General features: G+C 34.2%; 1 protein-coding gene across 1 annotated transcript in view; it reads left to right on the forward strand.

Moving 5' to 3' along the window:
* LOC100546462 (cadherin-8-like) overlaps positions 1-18,090 on the forward strand; it is a 58,545-nt gene that overhangs the window by 996 nt on the left and 39,459 nt on the right. The gene's annotated exons all lie outside the window — the stretch shown is intronic.

The following is an 18,090-nucleotide window of genomic DNA, read 5'->3' on the forward strand; positions in this document are numbered from 1 at the left end:
AAAGGAAACTGAAGTGACAAGTCAAAATTCTCCTTTTTCATACTAATGTATATATGGGCTGTCCAAAAGCCTGTTTGCTACGTAAGGAAATGCCTGTAACAAAACCTGTTCTGATTTCTGAAGAATTGTCTTTCTGAGGATTAGATCAGTGCACAAGCTGCTTAGGTTTGGAACTGAAAAACATTTTCTCATGCTGGTGGGCAAATTTCTTCACATCTTCCTCACAGCTTTGCCTTCCTCCCATGTTCTTGGCCTCCCGGTGGATTTCTTCAAGGCATTAGAGACTACTATGATGACTGCTGAAGAAATGATATCTTCTTATGGATCTTACAGATCAATTCCACTATCTCAGGAAATCTAATACAGAAATCCAATCTTTTATTTGCCAGCATTAATGATTTTTAAAATTTATTTAAATTGTTTTTCATGTTTTGCCTTCCTACAAAATTCTCTCCAGAGCGGAGGTAAACAAAAACACCCCTGAAGAGCTTTTCTGAAATGGTATTACCCTTTTGGATTCTTATTTTGTGTTTTTGTTGTTATTGTTGTTGTTGTTTTGTGGCATTTGGCAATTACTTCTGTACTTCATGAAATAATGACATTATTTATCCGATGGCATTAGTATACAAACTATGCAATCTGGCTTCTTCTGTGGGAAGAAGACTAATGCTCTATTTCCATCCTTCATACAGAAGAATATTTAAGAGAAATATATTTTGGAATGTTATTCTGCTATTTGGGCCATAACCACAATTAATTCATTGAGTTTGTTGCCTATGGGATAATTCTGTTGTTAAAATTTTCCAGACTGCCTCAAGGCAAATTCACAAGATACTTCAGTAATTAACTGTGCTGCCCAATTATACTACAAATATTCTGATAAACTACTTTGTCATTAACAAATATGTTTACTGGGATGACAAAATGGTGTATCTTCATCAGAAACAAAAATTACAAAAAAAAAAAAACACATCTAAAAGTAAGTTATTTTATAGAAATTACCCCATGACTGTAGTAGAATCTATTCCTTTAATTGATATACTGGCATACTTACTTTGTTTCCACTGTTAAACTTGCATATTTACAATCTCTTCTGTGTAGACAGGATGTCCTAAAAGAACCGTAGAGGCTGTAGTGCCTTTCCGAAGTAAGTAATGTAAAAATGTAAGTTTAACTGTCATCGTACATCTCATCAAATGTCTGTAGATCATCTCTCAGCTGTGTTTATTTCTCATAGCTCCTGATCTGTTCTTCCTGTTCTTTTCCCAGCTCAAATGTCTATTACAGAATAGTTTTTCTTAGGTTTTGTGCCCTGCCTAAATAGGCAGCTACTAATATGGAATCAATTGATCCTACTTACTGTCTCAAACTGGTATGCAAGGAACGATGCTCATTTATTTTGCCAGATGCATAAAATTCAATACCATCAGGAGAGAAATAATAAAATTGTGGTAAAAATGTAAGAAGTTAATGCAACAGGAAAAATCATGTAATACTTTCTGTGCTAATGCAGGTGACTAAACCTGTGAGTCTATGTCATATCAAAGCCTTGACTGCCTGCTCAGACAGTGATCATTTACTTTTCACTTGTCTTTGGGCTGTGCCAGTAGGTAGAAGTAAAAGTGGGAAAAATGAGAGTAAGTGCTTTGTGTAGTCCTTCTGACAAAATTCAAACCAGCAAGAATCTAAAACTTCAGATTAAAATATCTGATGTTTAGACAGAATTGATGTACTCTAGCAATGTGTCATTGAATCCATAGCTGAATGTAATTAACCCTTCTGAAAAGCTGTAGGAGCACAATGAATGACAAAAAAACTGATGGGAATTCAATGACTATTAAGTATTTTGTATGGTTATGGCATCAGAAAATTGAAATGAGACCCCTAGAAATGGAATTAGCATTTGTTGACATTGTTTTTATAAGGTGAGTAATCTTCACAAAGTGTAACCTAAAACCTAATGCCAGTAGATGGATTGTCTCCTGCATTCCAAACAATATGCTTACAGCAATACCTGTTGTCAGCATTCACTTCCTACTATTCTTATGGTTTCTTTAGTTTGTTCAAGTGAGAACAGAATTTTGTGCTAAAAGCTTTTCCACAGATATAAACATTTTGATATGCTGCCAATGCAATTTTTACTTTCAAAAGCTAGCAAATACATCTTTGCCATAAAATGACTTAAAGTTTTTCCCAAAAGATGTTTCCATCGCATTTCCATTTTTCTCATGCCAAATTCTGTTTCCTAATGGAATAAATTCTGAATCAAATGTTCTACGGTGCCTTTGCTGCGCAGCTCTTCTGACAGAAGTAATGGTGCATCACTACTCTATAAATGTGGTATTATGTACCTAAAACTAGGGCTCATATGGCAGCAGTAACCACAGGATTTTTTGGAACATGGGCAGACCTTACCCTTACAAACCATCTTAATGGCATGCATTTGTAGTCCTGCAAAACTTCAGTAGCTTTGTAAGTAATCAGCCTGTCCTCTAACCAAAATACTCAATGTCTGTCTGGAGATTTGAGCTCTGAATTTTGGCCAGTTTGATTTTTGGGAGTACAAACAAAAAAGGTTGTTAGTTTGACTTTTTAGTATTATTATTATTTTTTATTGAAGCAGTATATATACTTCAGTGATTAATTGTTTTATTGATTCTCTGTATCAAACTTTATTCTCAGCCATGCATAGGCTATAATGCTTAGGATATCTATAACAGCTCCAAGACTATTCATGTTTAAATGTCCATTTCTTTTGTGCTTACCATCCAGCAAGTCTAATCTGTCATTTGATCTGTGGTGTCTTGAAAGTAGTAGGCAAAATGTCAGTCACTTAAAAGGAAATAACCTGGTTTTATAATAACTTCAGTCACTAACTGGCTTGCATTCTTTTCTATATATTGCACATCTTATTCAAAAATTGCTATTTCTCATCACCTCCTTACTACTGATAAAAAAAAGTTTCTAAACTATTCAGAAATAGCCAGAGAGCATGATATATGCAACCATTCTTTTTGATATTCTAAATAATAATTAAAAAAAACTGATTAATTTTTGAAACTACTTCTATATCACTGTGTTTTTAATACAATAAAACCTAGAATTTTTCCACATCTTTTCCTGAAAATATTTTTAGCAATGTCTGTCAAATGCATACCTGGAGGGCAAATCTTTTGTTCCCATGGGAGTAACTCATGCTAAAATGAGTTTCTTTCCCTGCCTTTCGCATTTCTTCATAAGTCTCTCTGCCATTGTCTCAGCTCGAGCTAAAGTGCCTTCTGTGGTTTTGATTGACTTTTCTTTCCAAATACGTACCTCAGAGTTAAGAGGTGGCACCACTATTTCATTGTCCTCCTTCCACTTTGCCCAATTTCAAAGTTAACCCACTGACCTCTGGTACAAATTGCCTTAGCAAAGACATCATTAAACCCATCATTTCTTGATGGATGTACAGTGAGCATCTGGAATAACAGCATCCATATGGTCCCTTGGATATTAGCTGTAAATCCTCTCTTTTTTTACAGTTTCATGCAATTTTTCATGAGCTTTAGGAAACTTCATGGCCCAGCTGCCATCCGTGCCAGAGGATGTTTCATGATGGCAGTTCTCCAGGGAAAGCACATGCTTATACATTTCTGATATGTATAATTATCATCATCATTTTTTATACATAAATATTTGGACTTTCAAAGTATGATTTTAAAATGTACCAAATTACGTTCTTACGTAAAATTATGTAAAATTAATAATTAGTGATATTTCTTACAAACTATTAGTATTTTTCTATCAGTTTTAGTGGCATGGAATAGCATTTAAAAGACCACAGCTAAAATTATAAAGGAATGTGTTGCATAATCTGAGATACAGTATTGATCAACCTCTCCCTTAACAGGTGTAGTTTTGTCAGTGGAAATCACAGGGAACACTTTGCATAGCCATTGTAAAAGTAGTAGAGTTAAAAATAAATTATGCCTATGTATTAACAAACAACAAGTACAAACTGCTCTATAATCTGGCATTTCTGTTCCAGGGTCTGCCATCCACAGACACAGGTCATGTTTCTTCCAGGAGTTGCTCATAGAGTAAAAAATGTTGTTATAAATATCATACTATCAATTTTTTCCTCAGCATGGTATTGAAACTGGAACTATGTAAATAGCAAAGTTTAACATTTATATAAACTGAGGATAAGAGATTATTTCTATTTTTAGTGAATAATGCACTGATTAATATCAAATTATTAAAATACTTCTATTGTAACTTGGTTGAAAGATTTTATAAGTACTTTAATCTGTTTTTATTATAAATGATATATTACAGAATTTAAAAGAGAAAGGTATAAGGATGATGTTGATGTTTTTCTGAGTACAAAGGTCTCCGTTTTACCAAAACAAAAAATATAATGGATAGTGAAGCTCCATGAAACATTTTAGTTTTGTCAACTCAGAATACTCTGATGTGAAATTGTATTTCCGAAAGCTCTTATATACTTTTTGGATACATAATTAACTTTCTGATTAAAAAATAAAAATGTGACTTATTGGCTCCAACTACCACATTCGATGGATGATGTACTAGTTAGATTCCACTCAAGAATCCAAGCACCTTTCAAAGAAAAATGTCTCAAGTCTTTCTTGGTCTACATGCTGGAAAGCAAGTAATAATTGTCATCCAGTGGTGTGGTGGTAAGAAAACACTGTGCTATCTTACCTCCTTCACAACTGGAGCAGGCAGACAGAGAGATCCTGGCTTGACAGGAAAGGACAGATTCTAGCTTCCAATCCATTAATGTTCATGAAGTGATATTCAGCCAGTGCAAATACTTTCCCTAGGCAGGTTGTTGTGCCTTAGGTTGTAAGATTTGGGTCCCTAGAATAATTTGTTTTTACAACAGAGGAAATGCAGTTCCATATTTCTAAACTTTGGATTCCTTCATTCTTAGACAATTGGCCATATTGAAACTGATTTGGATCAGAAAATACGTTAAGTCATTCTTTGTAGGAAAAGTAATTATTTTCTTATATACATATCTGACAGAATTCTAACTTGCCAAGTAGTAGACTAAGTTTAATGACCAAAAAAGATGAGCCCTTTCTGCTAATGATATAGCAATAAGTGAAACCAGGTGGATTTCAGTACTATAAGTCTTTAAGTGTTCTAAAATGCTAGAAGAGTAGAGGAATTTTATGTTAATTATAATATTACCACGGGACTCCAGTGCATTCCAGTAGCACTCAGAAGTTCTGTCTTTCCAGATAGTCAATGCATTTCCACTACCATTGTATGATTTCATATTCCTGTTCAAGTAATGTATTCAACTCCTTTCAACTATACCAATTTGCAGTCCTAGCAAGGCTGTGTTTTCCATGGTGGAATATTATTAGTCCCATCTAGTCTAAGAATGCCAGTGAAAATATTCTCAGTGTATATCTTTTATAGCTAATAGCTTTCTGCTTACTTTTCCCTTTCTTTCTTTACTATCATCACTATTGACTGTGTTCTGTTGTTCTCTGATGTTCTGTTTTCCCTTGATGTTGAATATCAATTGAGTGCTATTTGAAACAACTTTGCTGGCATAGAAGGATGTGATGTTATTTTCTGAAGTGATCCACATTAATGTGGATGGGAAACCAGCATTTTTCTACTCCAGTTCTTTTTGTGCCACTTCCTTCACTGACACCTGCTTCTGCTGTCTTTCCCATCTTTCTTCTTGCATGCAGATCACTGCTCTTTCTGGATTCCCGTCTAATTAGAAGCATAGAGCAGGTGAAGAATAAGTGCAGTTCCTCTGCAAACATACTTTTTAGCCTTATCCAGATGGTTTACACCTTCTTACAATGGTTATGTGCTTTTCACCACTTTGATATGCTAAAAAAGAGGTGAACTCTTCTTGGTGCACATAGCTACTCTAGCTGAATATGTATGTCAGAAAAATAGAATCAGCTCCTCAAAGGCTAACTCAGCTACCAGCTTCCTCCACGCTTTGACCATTCTGCCTATTCTGTCCATCTGAAACCTTATTCACTCCTCTCCTGTATTCAGGATGCAGGGCTCCAGACAGACAGATTCCCTCTCTCCTCCGCCCTAAGCCAGAAGTGATCCACCAAGTCTTCATTCGACTGGAAAGGCCAACCTGATGAATGAACCAGCAAGGAGGGGGCCATCTGGTAAGCCAATTGTCCGCTTTTAGGCATCTTTAGGCTCTTCCTCAGCTCTTCTGTGTTCTCCAGCACATCTGTACTTTCACAGTATTGTTGCTGGCAATGCATTTCTCTTGGAGCAGTTCTGTTCCTAATGCTGTTTAACTTTTCAGTGCTGTTTTAGTTTATCTCTGTGATGACAACTTCTTTCCAACCCTCACAAATGTAAACTTTTCTACAACTAGAGAAGAGTTATACATACAGAGTGGAAAGTAAGACTCATTTCCACACCATCATATCCTTGCAGCAAAAGCATTTTTTTATCCTATGAATCAACCACAATTAGGTAGATATTTCGGTACACTTGTGTAAACATGACCCAGCTCAAGCAACAGAAAATGAGTGATGAAACACAAGATAATAGAGTATATATGCCGCATACCAATACATATACACCACCAGAGTGACTTTTACTTCACGTATTTGTACTTTATTAATTGTGCTGCTCTTAACATAATGCTGCAAAGGCATCAATTATGTTTCATCTCTTAAATCAAACTAATTAAGAACCAGATGTAAAGTGAATGAGAAAGATCTGAGGTCAGTGTTGTGCACCATATGTATGACAGTGCTTACTCATGATGAGGAGATGGATTGGACAGCTGTGAATTTTCCTGCTGTAGGAGTTTCATCATGCCCAGAAGGTGTCACATACTTATCTTTTTTGAGTTTATTTCTTTAATTTCACAACAAAAGTAAAGGGAGGTAAGCAGCGCTGACATTACTTTAAAAAAAAGCAAGTGATAAAAGGTTATGAAAGCAAAAGAAAAGATTTTGGTCAGATAATTCGCACAAAAATAAAACTATTATAGTAATGATTATGTAGAAGGATGAAAGAAATAGTAGAGATACAAATAAAATCTTCAGTATGACAATTTCAGCAATATAGTGGAGAAAATAATAGTAATAATGGAGTGTCTCAAGACTGCAGTACTTATCAGAAAGAAAGGCCTTGTCCTTACTAACTACAAAACTTCTAAGCAAAGATTTATCAAGACAATAGCAAGATTGATTCACAGTACCAGCTCTCTGGAATTTTTAAAGGCTCCTGTAATACATAACTTCTTGAAACAAACAACAAAAAAAACATGACTAGTTACAGTCTAGGACTTTAAAGGTATTCCATAGCATTATTTACCTCTTCTCTTATCTACATCAATTTTTTTAAAATCACCAATCTCTAGTCAAATATGACACAAAACACACCTATTTTGTGAAATATTTTTGCATATCAAAATGGAATTTTCTTTCTCTTCCTTCTTGCTTCTCAATTCACTGCTTCATTATAAATGTTATATTTATTTCTTTTTCTTAAACAAGCAAATAAGACAGAACAAAAATTTATGCATGTAGTAGGCTGGAAAACAAGTTCCACCCTTTTTAATGTGGTAATATCTGTTTAGACAGATTGTTTCCAGTGTCTACAGCAGTTACATGGCTCCTTGCATTTCACAAGTGTTCTAACTATGATTATATATGCAGATTAGTAAGCTTAGTATTATCTCATTACATTCAAAAATGTTCTAACATACATGTTGCTTTCGTGTAAGGAGAATTAGCCAAATTGTTGTCCTACATGGGCAGGCAGATCAGTTTTCTGAATGCGCAGGTCTTAATCAAGTGAGAGTGAGAGGAGAAACCTGCATAATTGTTCTGCGCCATCATTTGTCATGTTGGGTAGGATTAATAGGTTCTCTGAATGATATAAGTATCTCTTCTGCTGGCTGACAGTTTGCATTGAGAATATAAGATTCTTATAAAACAGAAATATCTTTCTCACCAAAATAAATCACAGGATCTGTTGAAGAGAATATTTAAAATCTCCAAAATGAGTTGTGTCATTTAGAACTCAGACTATGTGGGAGCAATCCTCTCCACCATTCCTTGTGTATTTTTTCTTGGTTGTTTGTGTTTTTTGGTTGTGTTATTATTAATTGCTTGTAGAATATTTGGAGAGAAGTTCATACAATTTTAATCAACTGTCGTCTGCCAAAGTAGCACTTTGGGTTTTGTAGATAGATCTTATTCTTCCACATTTTTTGCAGGAAACACCTCCTGCAGTGCAGATAGATTTAATTCGCTGTATGGGAATAATGATGTCCTAGAGCTGAAGTTTCCGGTAGGACATCAACCTACCCTTTCATCATCTTAATATCTAAATATATTCACCATCTAAACAATATAACCTTGTTATTTTAGCTTTCAGTTCACTGTTATGTTTTGTTCTGTTCTGTTTTGAATGTATGCATTTTCTCTCTAAGTAGGTAATTGGTAATGATAGTACAAAACCCTATTCTTCCTGATTTTGAACTTCATAAATTTATTGGTTGCTCACATTATGGCATACTTTGTTCTGTCATGCTCTGATACATTCTGTTCAGGAGAAAATGCAATTAATTTATTATTTACTTTAATTGAATATTTATCCTGTTGATTAATTAGAAAGTTTCAGCTGTAGTAAAGATTAAAAAAACACCCACTCTTCCACTACAGCAAGAATCTAAAAAGGCTAAAAATTAAAATAACATAAGAGGAAAACATCACCTATTAACTATTAAAGATTTCCACTAATTAGTGAAATTCTCATTTTATAAAACTGAATTTTAATAAACCCACCATACAGAAAATATAAAGCATGCAGACTATTTGCACATGGTTCCTCCACTAAGATAAAAGGTACTCGTTTTTCACACTTAGCCTAAAGGATTGTTTAGATAAACTACTGCAATACAGTTTAATGTGAATTAAAAGAAATAAGAATGTGTTCCAGTTTGCATCCCATATTGAACCAATTACACAAGTGGTGTATCGGAAGGAAGGAATTATTTGAATTGTAGTCATTCTTCATAGGAGGTGACTATTACTTTTATTATTATTTGAACTCTATGTCTGTGCATTCTCCTGATTTTGTCTCCTATAGTCACATTTATCTCATACCCTTTCATTTCACCATCACTCCCTTAGAGATGACTATTTAGCAAAGAGCTGTATTTCTCTACAAGAGAAAATATAGCAGTGACATTTTTAAACATTTCAGCCAGTGCTTCACATGCCAAGCCTTAAGGAATAAGAGACAAAGCCCCCTTTGGTTATTTAGGTTTATCAGACCTAAGAGTATTTGGTTTTCTTTTTTCTTTTTGTTCCACTTAGCTTCATCTAACCTCTAACTGTGTGCTCATGTAAATAAACTTCACATTTGCTGTATGTTGAGGGCTATGTTGTGGAGCAACTTTTATATTACAGTAATTTTTTCATAGATTTCATTCTATAATAAGAAATAAAGTATTATGCGTAGTTATGAATGGTATTAGGCATTGCAGTCACAAAACTTAAGAAAGGAACACTAGTAATAATCATGGAATGATGATGCAAGTACTCTGCTTGTACTCTGTAGGCTACTAGTCTAGTTATATAATCTCTGTGTTTGTTGTTGTGCCATGCATACAGTACAGATATTCTTTTAAAATGTTTTTCTGATGCTCACGTATGACAAATAGCACCCATTGGCTGCTACCTATGGATCACTAAGGAATGAGATTTTCAAGAGCGCGTGATGTGTCTTTTTTTTTTCTTTGAATCTTCCAGTTTGAAAACATGTAAAAGTGATTCTATAGCTCAAGCAAGGAAATAGCAGAGACCAGACTGAAAACCTGGAATACTAAATTCAGAGGAAGATGGTTTAAACTCAGTTCTACACCATATGTCACCTTTTACATTGTCTTTATCTATCCCACAGCTTCTGTCCTTGTGCAACCATTTTCTATTTTTAATTAGAAAAATAATGTCTTATAACATATTTCCTTTGTTTTGTGCTTGTCTAACACACAGATGTATTTGCTAAAAACTTTGTGGGGTTTAAGGACAATCTGTCTACCAGAACAACTTGCTTCAAAACTTTGTGTAAAGAACTTGGCTTATTCTAGACTTAACTTCATTTTTATTGATCTTTTTTCTTTCTTTTTTTTTTTTCACAGTAAGGAAACTTATCTTTCTCGAAGTATCTGTTGTTTTTTCTGCTCTCCGTTTGCACTGCAGCACTCTTCTTTCATGATCATAATTGGTTTTGGTATATTAAGATGCATTCTCCTTTGCAGTAGAATTGCCCAGTTTCCTGTGATGCTATTACATGACCCTGCTTCATATTTTTACTGCAGCTCTTGCCTATACACTTCATTTGTGCTTTGGCAGACTCTTCATCATGAATTAGAAGACAACAGGAAACAATTTCACTGTGATATACAACTTTTTCTCTTTGCATGGAGATGTATTACAGATTTTTTCCTTATAAATCCTCAGATTCATATGAAGAAAATGACTGAACGTTTTTTTTCTGTTTTGTTGCATGCGTATTTCAACTGTGACTGACAGTCTTTACTTTTTGCAGAATCTCCATCATTGGGGATACTAAAAGGCATGTGGACACTCTCCTGCTATAGATGCCCTGCTTAAACACTCTTTGATTCTGTGAAAATTCTAGATCTTATGGACTAATGCTATAAATTAGCTTGCAGATTTATAATATTTATCAATATAAACATTGAGTTTGTAATAACTCCATGGCTGTGATGTAGAATTCGAATGCTGGCATCTTTTCTCTCCTTCTTCTTTCCTAGCTATGGTGTTTATAGCATGTATGTAAAGTTAGGGTCTTACAGTAGGTATGGGTCTTGAAATTTACAGACGTTACCATATGTTCCTGTGGACCTCAGTAACCTGTGTATACTAGCTTGGAGTTTCTGGCTATGTCAGGTTTTCATAATGCTTACAGGGTGTACAAGTATTCCTGAGAGCAACTGGAATGTTTTGTTTGGAAATTTAATACCATGTATTCCACTCTACATGCAGGAATATTTTTTTCCACTTACTGATATTCCTTATCTAGATGTATTTTACCGTGGCCAGCATTTCAACTGAACATTAATCTTTACCATAAGAGACTTGTCCTCATTGAGAGGTGTGCACATAATAACTTACTGTGGATGCTTTAGGTGTAAGACAGGAGTATAAATTAGTGCTATTAATGTTATGATGATAAAAAATTGTTATTGTTATATGTAATCTGCATATATGGCTGTCTTCAAAAAGTCATTATCAGTCTGCCTGTGTGCCCAGGGGCAATCTTCTACCATAGCATTTAAGTCTTTGAAATTACAGAATGCTAATGTAACTCTTGATGACATTTACAAAAACATATTATAGCACTTCTTTCAGTCCTCTCACAGAAATTTTTCTCAGTGAAGTTAAAGGGAGTTCTGTGTATACAGAAACTGCAGGGCCTGGCACTTTTTAAAATCAAAGCCACAGTTTTTTTCTTAAGCCACTTCATTTGAAGAAAATGTTAAGTAAAATTTTTTTTAATCTATTTTTTGGTTTAAAGGGCCTCAGCCAAAGTAAGTTGCATTTAGCTTTCAGTGCTCTTTGGCAGAGAGTACACATTCTAGATTTCTTCTCATAGCAAGTTCTTATGTCAGAGTTATAAACACTAGAAAATTGTCATTTTGTAATGGAGATTCTGACAAGACCTTTATTACACCAGTACCAGTAGACAACATTCCTGTAGGTGCTAATTATGTTTATTGGATTGGGGTTTTTTTGAGTGTTTCTTTTTTTCCTAACAAACCCATGATTACAGAAAAAAAAAAAACAACAAACACATCAAAATGGAAGTACATTGATATGGCCTGAATATGTGTCCATAACTAGTTCTAGGTTTATAGGTCTGATTCCAGGTTCAGTTTTAAAGGAGTGTTAAATGATCTACCAGTGAATTAGTCTAAACTCTTGTGGTGTGCATATGGACGTTCCACAGCATAGGGATAGAAAAAATAATCATTATGGCATGGGGAAGTGCATTTTCTTGGTGGGAAACTAATTCACTTAAATGCCAAAACATGTCACATTTTATAAACAGAGATATTCCTACTTTTATTGTTTTCTTTTTAACACTGTATTCATAGTTTAAATTCTAGAAAGGAATTCATTTCAAACATCTGTGATTGCATTAATTCTCTTGAAAACTCTGAACTTTTGTGGATGCAGGAATTAAATCACTGAATTGAGAAGTGAGGAAGGTGAGGAACATAGGATCCTTGGAACTCTTCCATCAGCTACCAAAAGTAGTATAAATTTCATTGAATCTCCTTGAGATTTATCATTACACATAATAGATCTCCAAGTCAATGTAATGTGTAAAACTGTAAATCTTTGTGACCTAAGGGGCTTAAATATCTGTCTTTCATTAGTTTCTTTCACCTCCTAGATTGCACTTGTAAGTATGCAGTTACAAAAAGAATAAGAATCTACTGTCTATAAAGAGAAATACAGATGACAAATCCTAGGAATGTTCTGGCTCTATTTATCTTCTAAGTATGCTACTGGAGTCTGGTAAAACAATAAAAGAGAGTTCTTGGTTTAAATGGAAAATATTGCCATTATTCTATCAAAGCATCACAATACACAGTATTACTTTCTGAAACTTTTTGGTTAAAATAACAAGATAATAGAATTAGCTAGAATATGTAGATTTCAAAAATGATCCATCAGTCTATGCAAATTGCTGTGTTAATAATGTATTTTTAATGCTAAGCACATTTGACAGCCATTTCATCTCTCTTTCTAAACTGGAGCTTGGCAACCTGCATTAATTCTTATACTTTACAGATGTAACATTCAATGCACATGCCATGTAGTGATGTGATCCGAATAAAGTAAAGCATGTCAAAGCAACGTGATTATTAGTAAACAAGTTTGTGACTGGCTTCTTGAATACAGAACAGAAAAATGAGAGGCAAAAGCCAGTGCTGTTTTAGCGTATCTTGCATCTTCGCTGGCCTGAATTTTCTTCAGATATGGAAGTGTCAATCATAACTGGCACAATGGAACTTGGAAGAGATAAATAGGCAAAAAATCAAAGTGGATGAGATTGAAATCATGGCTGCTGAGTAAAGTTCAGTGAGAACTGTGGTAACTGTATAGCTTGAACAGACCCAGAGCCCAAGGTTTCCTTTTCTGACTTGCCATTATTACCTGTAAATTTAAAGAGATAGGGAAAAAAAATATTTTATCCTAATTATTTCTCTTCCCTGTTAATAATAAAACTAATATTATTTCATTCCATGCATGCCTCAACATGATTATTTCAGCAACTGGGATTTTCCTTCCTTCAGTGGGTTAAAAAAACCAAAGTACAAAAATCCAATAGTTGCTGTTGTACTGCAAGTGAACATATAGATATGTTTGATTATAGCTCTGCTGTACTAAAGGTCAAAGGAAAGTTTTAGAATACTTAAGAGACAATTATCTAAAGTTCAGACTTTTCCAAAGGAATAGAACTAGAAATTATACAGACCATTATCTAAAGTTCACATTTTTCAAAGGAAAAAGGTAGGGGAAATGCCTATGCCATTCCTTTGCTGTCATATGTCTGGGATTGTGTTTGTTTTTTAATTCTGTCAAGAATTCATTTACTGCACATTTTGCATGACATTAGTTTTAACATGATTATTCCCCTTTCAAGAAATTTTAATGTAATGATGTATCCTTGTACATGATTAAATATTATTTTGTTCATGATTCTAAATTCTCCGCAGCACTTTTTATTTCTGCAAAGAAAATGTGCTTGGTTGCTTTATTCATTAATAGATTCGCAGTTCAATTCTGGCATAGGCTATCATTACTTCATTCAGTTGGTAAAGAAAAAAATCAAAATACAAAATACATTAAATGTTCCGATTCTTTACCTCATCAATATATTTTCTCCTATGAAATACTTTCTTTTCTTGTGTTCTTATATATGTCTTAAATGAGTATAGAAAGCCTAGGTAACTAGAAAAATAGAAGCTCATTGAGATATTTGATAGTAAGTCATAGGCATGTTTTGTGAATTGTCACTGTGTCAGTATGGTGCAGTCAAGAGAGTTTGATCAGCACAAAAGCTTTTTACTTTTGAACCTGACATCTGCAATCAAACATGATAGCAGTCATCAATCTAGTTTTTGGAAGATATCACATGTTTTTGACATTCACAAAAAGCGTGTCAGTTTGAACAATATCCTTTTATTATTATTATTTTCAGATACTCTCTAGTCATACTCTAGCACATATGTAAAATTACCCAGCAGTTGTGAACGTAAGTTCTCATAGAAATGTATTTTGTAAATATGTACCCCAATGTTGATACATACTGTGTTTAATTATGAAACAAAATTGTTATGCTAATGAAAAAAATGTTTTCTTCACCTACTAAAGATTGGTAACCTTGTAACAAGCACAGTTAGAATCACTCTCTTTTAAAAAACTTTTCTTTTAGCACAACTTACAGCCAAAGACAGAAAGTAAGTCCTGACTTCCATAAACACAGTTGAATCTTTCAAAACACATTAAAAGCATTATTTTGGAAGCAAGTTACTAATGTTTCTAACCTGTACTCTAGCATTGTATAAAAAACACAGATCAGTTTTCAGCACAGGGCCTATCTTATGAATATAAATCATAGAATGGTTTGGATTGAAAGGAAGCCTTAAAGATCATCTAGTCCAGTCCAGGAGCACATCTTTCACTAGATCAAGATACTCAAAGCCCTGTCCAGCCTGAGTTTGAACACTTACAATTATGGGGCATCCACAACTGTTCTGGGAAACCTGTTCCAGTGTCTATCCACTTTCATCATGAAAAATTTCCTGCTGATAGGGAATCTACACTGAACGGTTTAAAACCGTTGCCCCTTCTCTAGTTACTGTAAGCCTTTCAGTGTCTTTCTCACAAGTGCAGTATATGTATACAAAGGCCGCACTATAGTTTCCCCACAGCTTTCTTTTCTCCATGATGTACAATTGATGCTTTGTGTTGCCTCCTCTGTTTTTGTGCTAGATCAGCGGGTACTGAATATTCTTTCACACTGCTCTTGTTATTACCAGAATAAAGACAAATTCTGGACAGTTTATGGAAAGAAATCACATGGATGAGTGTGATCAGTGAATCATTGCTGTTACATTCATTGGTTTTGTTTCTGCTATTCTAGTCTAAATATGTTTTATTTGTAAATCCTTTCATAAAAAGGTATGCATTATTAATGAAATATGCAAAAGAGTGATGATTAAGCTATATAAAAGCATATAGTCTTTTTGAGAGACATCTGTGTCTTTGGACAACTTTATTAGTTCGCAGTTTCTAAAATAGGGATTGCAGTACTTCCTATATGCCACTATTTCTTTGTCTTTAGGTTTGAATTTTAAAGAAAACAGAAATACCAGTGTTACTGCAAATCTTTTGAAAATCTGTGTTTAACACTTTGAGATCTGCAGTACTGTATAGTAAGTACTACAGGAGGCATGTACGTGAGTTAACAGTTATGCTAAGAGCTGAATGTTCTTGTCTGGTGCATTTGCAGTTGACTGCTAAATATTATATAACAAACATTTCATAGAATTAGGTAAGTTCTGGTTTCTCTGCATGTACTTCAGGAGTACCTAGTGAAGCCTTTATGATAACAAGTTAATCCCTCTGTTATTTCAAGTTTTTCTATGAGAATAGATGTCATTTATCAACTAGAAAGGAAATGAATGAGCTTCTTTTTTTCATTAGAGGAAGCAGGAAGTACCATAATAAGGATATTCTTTCTGCTCTTCTATTTTTGCCAAGTCACCCTCTGTTTTTAGGCTAAACGTATACACAGAACCCCCTTAAGATAATGACTTCGTAAAATAGTTTTGAAGATCTAATAAACATAAAGAAACACATATATTTGCTTCTGGATTATGTAGCTGTGAAGTTTCCAATTATGATTTTCTTTCTTCATGTAAGTAACGTATGCAGCATAGATTTCTACCACAAAGTCCTTAATACCATTAATGATTTGATCTTTCTGAGAAAATTATATCAGGTAGAGAAAAAGAAAGAAAAATGATTGTGTAGTTATAAGATTGAACAGCAGGAAAGTCCACTCATCTCAAAAGTATTACAGTGATCATCAGGAAATTAAAGAATTGCAGTAGTGTGTGCAAAGAAAATGACACTTGGATATAAAGTGACCGCTTCTGTTTTTTTGGTTTGTTGTTGTTGTTGTTGTTTGTTGTTGTTGTTCTACCATTTTATTATCTGACTTAAACTTGCAACATATATGTCTTGTGCAAAGTGAGAGATGAAAAAGTTGACTCCTGACTCTTAATTTCAGGCTTGATGTCAATGCCATTAGAGTCACTCATGTCTGAAAAATACAAAAGTTGCTTTGTATTAAAGATATTACATTTACTTTCAAAATATTTCATCCAAAAACCTCTAAAGAGATTGGGGGTTCTTGAGAACAGTTAGAAATCTGCATTAAGCACATGGCCCTGTTTTAAGCATGGCCTCACTTATGCTTATTGAAACCACTTTTATCTAGAAATCACACTGGGCATCTTCTGAAGACCTACCATTCTGTCACGCTTTGTTTCAGCTGTGACAGAGATATTCCCACAGCAGTCTATTTAATGGTTGTTTCACAAATCTGCTTGTAGGCAGATCTAGTTGAAGCAGACTCCAGAGAAAACTGAAATGTATTCATTGAACTTGATTTTAAACCAAGATTTGGGGAAAACTGTAAGGTGTGGCTGGTTACTTTATGCAGTTAGTTAATGTATTATAGAACTGGAATAAATAACAGTGCCTGACAGTTTCACCTCTAATTGTTCATAAGTTTTTTACTTCTTTCATTTTTGGTCAAAGTATTCCTCGATAAAAAACAATTCTACCTCCTAAATGTTTCTTTGTTTAATACTATGGAAAATAATTCAGCCATTCAGAAATCAGCAAAACACTTCAAAACACAACAAAATATTTCAGACATTAGTCCGCATAAAATAAAGGAAATAGTGTGAAATTAGTTGAATGCATTATTATTATACCAACGTCATTCTCTGAGAGAAGCAGCTTACAGTATGATCCACAAATATTGGGTATCCTAGTCAGCTCTTTTGTATTAACTGTAAATTTTGGAAACTGAGTTATCTAAATGACTGATTTGATTTTAAGTTTAAATAACATGGTAAAAATGAGCTGCAAAGTTCTAGTTATGTATTTTTGGAGATGTGTTTTATGTGACCTCATACTGATGGAAAAAATTGTGATGAGTTAAGTAAATTATTAAGATCATTTAACTTATACTATCCTTTAAGCTTGCAAGATAGAATATAGGTATTAGTCCATCCTGTGTATTTGGTACATGATCAATGAAAAGGGATTTAATAGGACTGTGGCATTTCAATCAAGTTCTTCAGTCCTTTCACTTATAGAAGAGTAGAGCATTTAGGGAAGCTCACTTTGATACTGAGAATGTCAAAGAAGTTTCTGAATATGCCTGACTGTCAGTAAGGACTTAATGTCTCTCTCTACCTGTGGCAGGTTGCCTCAGAGCTTTATTAATAGAGAAGGTTGAGGTTTTTTTGTCCACCTCTGATTTTCCCTGCTTTGTTAGAAGTAATGTGAATAAATAAGTAACCTGAACAGTGCTACAATGAAGGATCAGCAGGCTAATTGGAAAGATGAGTGGAAAGTGATCGTCCCCTCTCCTGCTGAGAACCTGCTGCCAAGTTAATTCATGCAGCAGTGCTGGAGGTTATTCCTGGAGGAGATTCCTGCTGTTTTCTCAGCTATGGGTAAAGAGAATGTCCACAGAGAGTAGAAAGCAAATCAGATAAATTGAGTTTATTGCTAATCAGCTGCTAGAATTTATTTGCAAGTTCTGAGAATCAACTAAAAAGTCAATTGGAGAGTCATTGTTCTTCACTCAAGAGTCCTATTTCCAGCAGCATCAAGGGATATTTAGTCTTAGAAGACAGCAAAGAAGGGGAAAACATTTGTTGCTAAACAAAATCATTGGCAAAATTATTTGGTTATTTTTGCTTTTTTGCTT

The sequence above is a fragment of the Meleagris gallopavo genome, chromosome 13 (assembly GCF_000146605.3).
Source record: "Meleagris gallopavo isolate NT-WF06-2002-E0010 breed Aviagen turkey brand Nicholas breeding stock chromosome 13, Turkey_5.1, whole genome shotgun sequence".
Classification (NCBI taxonomy): domain Eukaryota; kingdom Metazoa; phylum Chordata; class Aves; order Galliformes; family Phasianidae; genus Meleagris; species Meleagris gallopavo.